The 9,070-nt window shown below is 37.3% G+C and overlaps 1 pseudogene; it reads left to right on the top strand.

The window, feature by feature from the left end:
- Positions 1-7,809: 7,809 nt before the first annotated feature.
- Positions 7,810-8,853, top strand: LOC117720841 (glyceraldehyde-3-phosphate dehydrogenase pseudogene; annotated as a pseudogene).
- Positions 8,854-9,070: the final 217 nt, after the last annotated feature.

The raw sequence follows: 9,070 nt of genomic DNA, 5'->3' as shown, positions 1-9,070 counted from the left end.
TTCTATTCAATATTATTGCAATTCAAATTTATTACATTAACTCTCTTTACTTCTCTGGTTTTTTATTCTTTTATTCTATTTCTTTTACAGTCCAGTAATTGCCCACCTCCCATTCTGCCTTCCCACAGTTCCTCATTCCATTCCTCCTCCCCTGTCTCCAAGAGAATATCCTGCCAAACCTTCCCACTGCCTGTGTCCTCAAATCTCTTCAGGGTTAGGCACCTCTTCTTTCACTGAGGCCAGACCAGGCAGTCCTCTGCTGTATATGTGTAGGGGGTCTCAGAACAGCTCCTGCATGCTGCCTGGTTGGTGGCTCAATGTCTGAGAGAGATCAGGGGTCTGGGTTAGTTGGGACTGCTGGTCTTCCTATGAGGTCACCTTCCTCTTCAGCTTCTTTCAGTCTTTCGCTAATTCAACAACAGGAGTCCCTGATTTTAGACCAATAGTTGGGCATAAGTATCTGCGTCTGTCTCAGTCAGAGGTCAGCAAATGCTAGGCTTCTGTCTGTAAGCACACTATATCATCAGTAATAGTGTCAGACCTTGGAGTCTTCCCTTGAGATGGATCTCAATTTGGGCTGTTCACTGGCTAGCCTTTTCATCAGACTCTACTCCATTTTTGTCCCTGCAGTTTTTTCAGACACAAACAACTCTGTGTCAGAGTTTTTGACTGTAGGATAGCAAACCCATCCCTCCACTTGATGCTCTTTCTAATGGAGGTGGACTCTAAGAGTCCACTTTCCCCACCATTAGGCATTTCTTCTAAAGTCTCTACCTTAGAATTTTGAGAGTCTCTCACCTCCCAGGTCTCTGGTACATTCTAGAGGGTCTCACTACCATCCCCTGAGGTTGCATATTTTCATTCAGTCTGCTGGCCCTCAGGACTTCCTCTCTCCTGTCTCACCCTCATCCACATACCCTATCATGTTTCCTATTCCCCTCCCTCTTCCCTCTCCCACCCAGTTTCTTCCCTCCCTCTGTCTCCCATGTTTGTTTTCTTCTCCCTACCAAGTGGGATTGAAGCATCCTCACTTGGGCCCTTCTGTTTGTTAACCTTCTTGAGTTCTGTGGATTGCATACTAGGTATTCTGTCAAATTATTTTGGCTTAATATTCACTTGTTAGTGAGTACATATCATGCATGTCCTTTTGGGTCTGAGTTACCTCACTTAGGATGGTATTTTCTAGTTCTGTCTATTTGCCTACAAAACTTACAATGTTCTTGTTCTTAACAGCTGAATAGTATTCCACTGTGTAAATGAACCACTTTTTATAAATTCATTCTTCTGTTGTGAGACATCTTGGTTGCTTCCAGCTTTGGGCTATCACAGATAAGGTCACTATGAACATAGTTGAACATGTGCCCCTGTAGTATGGTGGAGCATCTTTTGGGTATATGTCAAAGAGTGGTATAGCTGGGTCTTCAGGTAGATCTATTTCCATTTTTCTGAGGAACCTCCAGTATGATTTCCAGAGGGGTTGTACCAGTTTGCAGTCTTACCAGCAATGTAGGTGTGTTCCTCTTTCTCTACATCCTCACTAGCATGTACTGGCACTTGAGTTTTAGTTCTTAGTCATTCTGAATGGTGTAAGGTGAATCTCAGGGTCATTTTTATTTGCATTTTATTGATCATTAAAGACTCTGAACATTTCTTTAAATGATTCGTGGCCATTCGAGATCTCTCTGTTGTGAATTCTGTTTAGTTCTATATCCCATTTTTTGATTGTGTTGTTTGGATTTTTGGAGGTTAGCTTCTTAAGTTCTTTATATATTTTGGATATTAGCCCTCCTTTATCAGATGTGAGATTATTGAAGTTTTTTTTTTTTTTTACCATCTGAAGTGTAGGAAAGCTAAGGTGGGAGAAGTAAGTGAGGAAGAGGAGGAGCTAAGGGAAAGACACAGAATGAGAGAGGGGTGATATATAAATTTCTTATATCTACCTTACTCAATATCACACCCCCCCACCCACAGCATCATTAAATATCAAGTTTTTATAACACAGTGGTACATTTATTACACACAGTGAACCAACACAGGTATGTTCTTATTAAAATTCCATAGTAACTATTTAAGTTTACTCTCGACTATTTTGTTACCAGTCATGGAATGGTTGTTATTTTGTATGTTATCCCTCAAGTCATATCTGCTATAATTTTCACTTCTTTTCTCCTTTAGGACAATGGGATTTGTTGCTGTTGCTCAGCCTCTCTTTTTTTGTTTGTAATTATGTAAAGCAAGGCATGCTGTGTTGAAAAGTAGGGAATATATCAACAAACAGAGTCCATTTCATAAATACACTGAAAGACAGAAATCACATGATCATCTTACTACTGTAAGGATGGGACTTTAACAAAATCCAATATCACTTCATGACAAAAGTCTCAGAGAAGATGGAAATCTAGGGACTATGTGTAAATGCAATAAAGGCAATGTAAGCAAGACCACTGCCAGCATCTTGCTAAATGAAGAAAAATGGAGAAAAAATGGAGAAAGGCACTTCCATTAAAATCTGAAACAGTATATGGATGTTTATTCTCTCCCCTAAGTATTAAAAATGTCTTAGATAGATGAATAAAATAAGTGAAGGAGATAAAAGGGGAGCAAATATGAAAGGGAGAAGTCAGAGTTGTAGTATTTTCAGATGACAATTCATAATTCTATTTGTAAACCCTAAGGAACTTCAAGACTTCACCAGAAAACTTTGCAACTGATAGACACATACAGCAAGGTAGCACACACACACACACAAACACACACACACACACACACACACACACTCAAAAATATCAATAGCCTTCCTATACATAGACAACTTACAGAGAATAACATCAGGGAAACAATCCCATTCACAATAACTTTAATAATATCTTGGCATTAAACTAAGATAGTGAAAGACTTACTCATTGACAACTGTAAGAAACTGAATACACTGGACCTGAGGTGAGAAAATTTGAGGTGGGAAGTTAATCTACTTTTATATTGTTCAATCTCATTCTTTACTCACACCATGTCTACAGGTGAAAAAAATGGATGGTCTTAAGGATATTTTTTTTTCTGATATAGAAACTCTAGAAGTTTGGAAAAAGAAGAAACACACCAAATCATAGATGGGGTTTTGATCTGGTAAAGTTTTTTCCTTGAAAAGGAAATTTGTGTTATGGGAAATCATTTGTTTATCTCATGAAGAATACTTTCCCATCCATCTTGCCAAGCGTACTCAACAATTAGTTTTCTTTGCACAGGGCACAAAGTTCTTCCTTGTCAAGGCCTAGTCAGGTGACTACAGCTATAATTTATGGAATCATAGGGAAAATGTTTTAGCATCACTGTGAGTAGCTCATTCTTAAGGTGGTTTTCTTCAGCTAACTTGTCAATATTAACATTAGATATTTCAATAACACACAGCATCAGTAGCTATCCCAAGAGAAGTAGTTCCTGGTTGTAACAGGAACTGCCTATTGTTCCAGATCACCAGATACCAGTTTCTTCTGATTTGTCAATTCTTTTCTATCTCCAGTCCATTTACTTACATTTTGCTTAGATTTCAGTTATTGTAAGGATTGGTGTGATGACTTCTAAGCTCTTTATATTTATGAGCTGAAAGTGGATATTACTAGCTTATTATAAAATACAAAATACTAAAGACTATAAAACATTGTCATCAATAAAACCTGCATTAGATATCTATCCTGCCATAGAACAGCTTTATTCTCTGGCTGAGTTGTAATTGAACAAAATTGAATTAATGTCAGGTATCACTTCAGTAAAAGCTGCAAATCTTAGTTTTTAGTAGCATACAGCAGTCTAAGAAAGAAGTATCATAACAGGAGAAACTCGTGTTTCATTTTGAGCCCAAGCTTTCTCCTATCTAGAAGGCAGAATAAGCTGAAGAGTTTAAGAAGTTATTTAACTTGTACCAGGTGTGTTTAGATTTTTAACCTCACACGTTCTTTAGTTAGTACATTATTTATACCTATTTCAATTTTCTCCCCTACTTTAAACTTTGAGTCATACCAAGTATAGATGCAGCTCTCCTAGTTTTGGAAGATGAGTTATATTTACAGATAAGAAACCAAAGTTCTGCCAAGTTTTTTATAAACTGTAATCTGTGATACCAATCATTTATGACAGATGATAATTTTTTCCATTGAATCATTTACTTGTTTAATCAGCCAACATTTCTCAATAGCAGTTAACATACTCTAGGCTCTATTTCAGTCACAATAATAATTAACATATATTTCTTACTGTTCTTGCTGATATCAGTATGATTTGTAATGGTGAATTCTACATTGAAACTGTGTACAAATAGTAAAAGATATTTTCAGGAACAACATATGGTAAATCTTAATACCTAAATTTTATTTAAACCATATGTCCTTTTTTGTTATTATAAATGTTCAATCAACTCACAAAAGTAGTTTTCAATTAAAAATGTTTCTTCACCGATTCAAGTTTACTTAATTGTTTACTAAATTATAGCCTTAGTGAGAATATACTAACAGCATTTCTGAAAGTCATATTTCCTACAGGGAAGAGTAAAAAGATAAGTAACTTTATGTAATAATTCTCATGGATAGTATCATATACCATGGTATTTTAGGATACCTGGCTGACTCTAGTATTAGAAATATTTATACCCCAAATCATTTCCATATTGAAAGAAAGTATATACAAATAATATTTCTATATAAATTTTTCATATAAATAGATTGAGAGAAATCAAAATGCAAAGGTTGAGAATAAGCAGTAGTGAATATTTATTATTCATATTTTATACCACTGCTCAGTCTGTCTTAGAGTGTTATATCCAGTTATTTGATTCTACTAACAAAATAATGAGAAAGTACCTTGCAGAACAGTTGTGTGTATTTCAAAATATCTGGTTTAAGCCTCATTAGACATTTGCAAATTTTAATTATGTTTTCATAACTTACTTTTTACAGAAACTTATCTCTGACTTTAAAAGCATGAAATGTTAAGCTTTACGGGGCAGAAACTTATTATGTGCTGTAGCGTCACAAAGCTAATGTGCTGTGTATAAACACCATAACCCAGGTGGGAAATCTATAATTTGATTCATATTCTCTGAGTAATATAAACCTTAATACGGTGGAAAAGGCATAAACAAGAGAATCCCACTGTCAAATTGGCTTCAAATCAGATAATGAAGAAATGATGAAAATATATCATTGTGCTTGTGAAAATAATTTTTGCAAGAGAGCTTTAAAACCACTTTAATAATATTTTAAAGGCACAAAGAACTTCAGTATTAATTGGATGGAGTGACAGTGTACAAGTCAGGTCATGCAGGAATGGAACATGTTCTGCTGTTTCTTGAGAGTTTACCTGTAGGGACAATATACCAAATATTTTAAAGATCTTTTAATTTTCTTAATGTTAAGAATGTTATTTCTGGGAGTCAATGATAATCCAACTCTGAGATTTTTTTTAACAGTGAATAATACTTTTTCCACTGCTGGAAAATGCATGCCGGAGGGTCATTATCTCAAGCCGAGGTAAACAAGAGTAAGAATTTCAGAAGGGATGACTCACTGTTTCTCATTGATCTGCTTTTAGTTGAGTAGCCTATGCAATAACTAATTAAATTTCATTTCACAAACTGAATTGATATTCGTTCCAATACAATGCTTGCCCTGAGTGTCAGCGTACAAGCTATTGCTGAAGCGAGATATGGATCACTGCTAGGCCACATTTTATGTTCAGTTAAGATTCCCAGAATCTTTTTTACCATAAAGAAAATACACCTAAGTGTAATATACATTATAGAGATGAATGCAGCTCTTTATGTATCATCCTTTTATTCTGTTCCATCGGCCCACATGTTTCTTCTAAGGAAGTTTCTGGTAAAATTCTATATCAGTTTTGCTCATTTGCCATATATTCTTAATTCCATAGATATAACACTTTCTTTTCTTTTCTTTTATTTATTTATTTTACATATATGAGTACACTGTAGTAGTCTTCAGGCAAGCCAGAAGAGGGTGTCAGATCTAATTGCAGATGGTTGTGAGCCACCATGTGGTTGCTAAGAATTGAACTCAGGACTTCTGGAAGAGCAGTCAGTGCTCTTAACCACTGAGCCATCTCTCCAGCCCCCGATATAACACTTTCTTACATTACTGAAAAACTACCTTAACATCTTACAGCTGAATCTTGTATTTTGTGAACTATAATATACAAGGATTTTTATTTCTGTTTTGAGTTGCTAGCTCTTTTATTGAAATAATTATGGGTTTGTTAGCATTCTTGTACAAAAAGACATAGCATCTGTTTTCCTAAAAGCCTTGGTATTTTCAATGCATAGTTTTGTGTACTGTAAAGTGTGTTCTGTAAACTATATACTGTATTATATATTTTATGGTCTGGGTATTGAACCCAGCAGGTCTGCCTATATGATATACATGTGCTCTACGAATGAACTGTACCCCATATCCACAAATGATATTGAAAGAAATATCAAGATTCATAAATTTATGTGAAAGATATCACAGCATAAGAGAAGGGTAGCATGCTGAAAATGATGCACATACCTTCTGGAAAGAAAAAAAAGACAAAGGATGATGCTAGGAACTGATAATCACAGGGATGATTGGAGGAAGGGAGAGGCACAATGGGAAAGAACTGGCTTTTGGCATCATTTTTCTTAGTCTCATCTATTTATATATCTAATGTTACAAGAGAGGAGATTATGGAGATGACATGAGTTTTTTCTTTTATGGAGTTTTAAAGTTTAAATAAATGTATATTATAAAAATTATTGATTTCAGTCAGACAATCCTGAGTTGTCTTCTAGCTTCATGATTTCTCATTTAAATGGGCCCCCCAAATACCTGCCTTTGGTTTCTTGTAGAATTCAAAAGAGAAGTATGGTTAATGCCAGCCATGGACTTTCTTTGATTCAAGGGAAGGAAATGAAATACATAGCTTCCCTGATCCTTTTTTTCTAGATCATATTTGACAGACTTAAACTGTTCCTTAGAGAAAAAGTGAAATAAAAATAAAAAAGAGCATCCAGGACTTGCTATTTTAGGCTCTACTTTTAGAAAGAAAATGTTGAATAATAGTTTTGATATATAATGCCCAAAATTTATTTTCATTCTTAATATAGATAATATGAGGTACTTGGCTTATTTTAGTTACAAAGATAGGCTTTACCCTTGTTACTATTAATGGATTTTTGAACCATTACTATTAATGCATTTGCATGAATTCAGTGAAATATATATTCACTTGATTAATGGTTTCACTTATATTCATAAAAATAGTTACTAGAGTTTAAGTTAAACTTATTCAACTTGGGAGTAGTTTACCAGCAAAAAACATTGATGCTTCTGTAAAAAGAGTCTGAGATGTTTTTTAGAAGTCTACTGATATATTCAAGAACTCCTCCTTCAAAAGGCAAACAAACTTAAATGGGTCATATCTCCTCTGCAGAAGTAAATCAAGGCAACCTTTCATGTCCTCAATTTGGCTATGAAACTGAAGACAAATTATAAGACAAAAGTAAATTCATTTATTTATGAAGAAAAAATAATGCAATTGAATAGATTACCTGATAGTTGTATTGTTTCAGTGCCAATTTTTGTGAAAATGTGGACTATTTCATGTTACCATATACTTGGAAATAAAGGTAGTTACAGTATTAGAGAGAGTGATATGGGATCAGGGTGCTCTTGAGTATTTCACTGAACATATACACCATGTATTATCTTAATGTAGGTGCCATTGTTTTAGTTGAATTATAAAATCATCTCTGCTCCTCCCCGTTCTGGAGATTGACGCATCTTCTTGTGCAGTGCCAGCCTCTTCCCATAGACAAAATGGTGAAGGTCGGTGTGAACGGATTTGGCCTATTGCACGCCTGGTTACCAGGGCTGCCTTCTGCTCTGCATCTGGCAAAGTGGAGATTGTTGCCATCAACGACCCCTTCACTGACCTCAACTACATGGTCTACATGTTCCAGTGTGACTCCACCCATGGCAAGTTCAACGGCACAGTCAAGGCTGAGAATGGGAAGCTTGTCATCAACGGGAAGCCCATCACCATCTTCCAGGAGAGAGATCCCATTAACATCAAATGGGGTGATGCTGGTGCTGAGTACATCGTAGAGTCCACTGGCATCTTCACCACCATGGAGAAGGCCGGGGCCCACTTGAAGGGTGGGGCCAAATGGGTCATCATTTCCGCCCCTTCTGCTGATGCCCCCATGTTCGTGATGGGTGTGAATCATGAGAAATAGGACAAGTCACTCAAGATTGACAGCAATGCATCCTGCACCACCAACTGCTTAGCCCCCCTGGCCAAGGTCATCCATGACAACTTTGTCATCGTGGAAGGGCTCATGACCATAGTCCATGCCATCACTGCCACTCAGAAGACTGCGGATGGCCCCTCTGGAAAGCTGTGGCGTGATGGCCTTAGGGCTGCCCAGAACATCATCCCTGCATCCACTGGTGCTGCCAAGGCTGTGGGTAAGGTCATCCCAGAGCTGAACAGGAAGCTCACTGGCATGGCCTTCCATGTTCCTACCCCCAATGTGTCCTTTGTGGATCTGACATGCCGCCTGGAGAAACCTGCCAAGTATGATGATATCAAGAAAGTGGTGAAGCAGGCATTTGAGGGCCCACTGAAGGGCATCCTGGGCTACACTGAGGACCAGGTTGTCTCATGTGACTTCAACAGCAACTCCCACTCTTCCACTTTTGATGCTGGGGCTGGCATTGCTCTCAATGACAACTTTGTAAAGCTCATTTCCTGGTATGACAATGAATACGGCTACAGCAACAGGGTCGTGGACCTCATGGCCTACATGGCCTCCAAGGAGTAAGAAACCCTTGGGCCACCCACCCCAGCAAGGACACTGAGGGCAAGAGAGAGGCCCTCGGTTGCTGAGGAGTCCCTGTCCCCAACACTGAGTTTCTCCTCACAATTCCCTTCCCAGACCCCACAACAACAGGAGGGGCCTAGGGAGCCCTCCCTACTCTCTGAAATACCATCAATAAACGTTCGCTGCACCCACAAAAAAAAATAAAATAAAATCAAAGAC

The sequence above is a fragment of the Arvicanthis niloticus genome, chromosome 15 (genome assembly GCF_011762505.2).
Source record: "Arvicanthis niloticus isolate mArvNil1 chromosome 15, mArvNil1.pat.X, whole genome shotgun sequence".
Taxonomy (NCBI): domain Eukaryota; kingdom Metazoa; phylum Chordata; class Mammalia; order Rodentia; family Muridae; genus Arvicanthis; species Arvicanthis niloticus.
This window is presented reverse-complemented; position numbering and strand designations above follow the sequence as displayed.